This window comes from Zingiber officinale, chromosome 2B (assembly GCF_018446385.1).
Source record: "Zingiber officinale cultivar Zhangliang chromosome 2B, Zo_v1.1, whole genome shotgun sequence".
NCBI lineage: Eukaryota > Viridiplantae > Streptophyta > Magnoliopsida > Zingiberales > Zingiberaceae > Zingiber > Zingiber officinale.
This window is the reverse complement of record NC_055989.1, coordinates 8,094,301-8,097,819: the sequence shown is the minus strand read 5'-3', so window position 1 is coordinate 8,097,819 and position 3,519 is coordinate 8,094,301. Positions and strand designations below refer to the sequence as shown.

At 39.9% G+C, this 3,519-nt stretch overlaps 1 non-coding gene across 1 annotated transcript; it reads left to right on the top strand.

Moving 5' to 3' along the window:
* The first annotated feature begins 880 nt into the window (after window positions 1-880).
* LOC122049932 lies at window positions 881-986 on the top strand. The gene has a single exon (XR_006131172.1). It is a non-coding gene; the product is annotated as a small nucleolar RNA R71 (small nucleolar RNA).
* The last annotated feature ends 2,533 nt before the right edge of the window (window positions 987-3,519 follow it).

Below are 3,519 nucleotides of genomic sequence, written 5' to 3'. Positions count from 1 at the left end.
TTCTTCTTTTTGTATCCCTTTTGAAGCAGTCACTTGGGAGTCTCCCAAGGTCCGTCCGCTCCTAAGCTCAATCCTATTGCAATGCTCCATAGGATTCACATCAGGTTTTCCTGGAAGTTGTCCTGGTGCTCTGGATGATGAGGAAGCTAGTTGGGCAATTTGACTATCCTGAATCTTTTGATGCTTTTCAGAATTATCCATTCTCTGAATGAGCTTTGCTATATCTTGCTTCATTTCATTCTGAGTTGAGATAATTTCTTCAAGCATCTTTTCAACATTTGACTTTGGTAAGCCTTGAGAAGATAGATGTTGAAAATTTTGTTGCCCAGCTTGAAAATTTGGTCTTGCCCCCATAGATGGTCCTTGGTCTTGATTATTTCTGTAAGAAAAATTTGGATGACTCTTCCATCCAGGGTTATAAGTATTTGAGTATGGGTTGTTCTGCCTTTGATTGTAACTCATGATTGCATCACATTGTTCAAGTTGATTGATTTGTGCAGTGATAGCTCCCAATGGACATGAGTCATTTGAATGCTCTGAACTCCCACATACTTCACAAGATGTACTAATAGCATTGACCATATTAGCACTAGTCCCCATATTCTCAAATTTCTTTGTAAGAGCGCTCAATTTTGCAAACAAAAGAGTGACCGCATCTACATCAAACTTCCCTGATGCTTTAATTGTTGGGTTTACAGAAGAATAGCCACCACTTCTTTCATTTGCCCATTGACGATGATTTTGTGCTACACTTTCAATGATTTCTTCAGCTTCATCTAAGCTTTTGTTCATAAGTGCCCCTCCAGCAGCTGAATCAAGGGACACTTTGGTATGATAATTGATACCATTGTAAAAAGTGTGCAACACTAACCATCTTTCCAACCCATGATGTGGGCATTGTCTGAGCATACTATTATATCTATCCCATGCTTCAAAAAGATATTCTGAGTCAGTTTGCTTGAAGCTTGCAATTAAATTCCTCATATGAGCTGTTTTGATTGGTGGATAGAACTTATCAAGAAACTGTTGCTCACACTGCTCCCAAGTGGTGATGCTATTAGGGGCCAAAGAATTCAGCCATTGCTTTGCCCTATCTCTTAAAGAAAACCCAAATAATAATAATCTAACTGCATCTGAAGGAACTCCATTCATTTTCATGGTACCACATATTTCATAAAAGACCTCTAAGTGTTGATTAGGATCCTCATGAGGTCCTCCACCAAATTGGTTCTGCTGCACCATTGATATAATTGCGGGTTTGATCTCAAAGTTATTAGCTTCCACTGAAGGTCTTGAAATACTAGATCGAAAACCTCTCGCATAGGGTGCTGCATAATCCTTAAGTGGTCTATTTGCCATATTCAAATGTTCCTGTTCTTTGCCTTTGCGAATTCTTCTTTATGGAAAGTTCTATCAATCTCAGGGTCAAAAGGAAAGAATTCCCCTGCAAAGTTAGATCTTCGCATACACAAGAACAAGATAGCAGATAGCAATTCGACACAAAAAGAAAATTAGAAGAATCAAAAATGCAGAATTGAATTTGTACAAAAAGAATTAACAAGAAGTGAAAGTTATACAAGAAACTAAAAAAAAACAGAAATCTAATGATTAGTTACAACTATGCAATATGAAAGGAAAACAAATGTTATGTTTAGTCTAACTCAATTGATAATTCCTAATGTTATAGCGCAGTCCCCGGCAACGGCGCCAAAAACTTGTTACTCTCCGCAAGTGTACGGAAATGTCGCAAGTAATATAAAAGATTATCGTATCCACAGGGACTGGAATAAGCACTAGAAATGTCTCAATGCGAATTAGCTAAACAACTATCCAATCGTTTCAAAAGCAAAGTAAAGGTAAACAACTCTAATATTAAAGATCAACAAACAAGAGTTTAGTGTTTTGGGTTATGATAAAGGAAGATTCTAGGAGTTTCGGTTTCTTTGTAAGATTTCTTGAATGTAAATGGTTCACCAATTCTTATCCCTCAATTGCCAAACATGTAGAAAGTTGCCGGTTCCCTCTTGCAATAGACAACCGGCTAAGGACTGAGAAATGTATCTAAATAGGATTAATTAGACATGTACCTATGTTGTCCTTACACAGAAGTGCACCTATTACTATGCCTTCCTCGGATATCAACGTAGAAGCCCACGACTCATTAATCTATCAAGATACAAGGAGCTAATCATAAAATCCATCCTACTCTCTTGAATATCCCTATTTCCTCTTCAAGATTATCTCTCAAACGTCCTTACACGGGCTTGCACCTGTCACGTGGATCCCTCGGATGATCGAGTGAGAGTTTATCTTTACCAAGTCCATAAGAAATCCAAACAATCAATCAAGAATGAAAATTAAGTACAAATCACCATCAATCATTCAAGATCTAATTGATACAAGTAAGATAATATCATTGAAACAAGAAAATGGCAAATCCATAAGAGATTACATCAATCCATCATACAAATACTCCCTTAATCCTAGAATACAAGATCTACTCCATGAATTGAGGATGAAAATCCGAAGAAATAGAGATTACAAGCATTCCTTGAATCCCCAATCCAAGAAAACAAGAAGAGGGGAAAAGAGAAAACTTATCTACGAAGAAGCCTTGTCTTCGGATCCAATCCTCGCTCCGGAGTCGAAATCGTCGAGATCTCCCTTAGAATCGCCCAGAAATCCTCCCAAGAATGGGAGGAAACCACCAAATCTTGCTTTCTCCCAAAGGGTGAGAGATCCCCTTTCAATTCATGAAAAAGGGTTTAAATAGAGGAGGGAATCGGGCCACACGGCCCGTGACACGGCAGTGAGATTCACACGCCATGTCCACTTCCCTTCTGGCCAGGCAGTGTGACTCCACACGGCCGTAACCCTTCGCTCTCGAATGCTACACTGTGGTGCACACGCCACACCGCTTGGTCTCGGAAGTCTCACTGTGTAGATCCACACGCCATGTAAGGCTTCGCCTGGTTAACCCAGTCTTGACACGGCCGTGCGAGGTTCACACGGCCATGTCATCTTCCTCTTCTATTGGTGCCAAACTCCACACGGCCCGAGCTCCATACCAGTGCAGGGCCGTGTGAGGTACACGGCCCGGTGCTTTCTCCCTTCGTTTCCTCCAATGCATGCCCAAAGATGTAGATTCTTCACCAAATCGACTCCTGTGTACAGAAAATGCACAAAAAGCAGATCTCCGAACCAAAAGAGTAAATATGCTAAAAGGAAAGCTGGAAGTATAAAAATGCATAGATCAAGCATGCTCAAAGTATGTAAATGTGCGTAAAAAACATGCATAAAAGAGTATATAATCTACGCACATCAAAGCCAAGTCCGAGAAAAGTCACAGATCCGCATCCGTTTCCGAAGGGCCAAACCCCTCTGTAAGTAAAAGTCGTTTGTATAGTTTAATCAATTATTTAATGCATAAAGTAGCTAAATCGAAAGTTCGAATCAAGTCGCTTCTAAAAGCGGTAACACTCATTAAAGAAGTGACTAACCCTGTAACATTGCCTGACC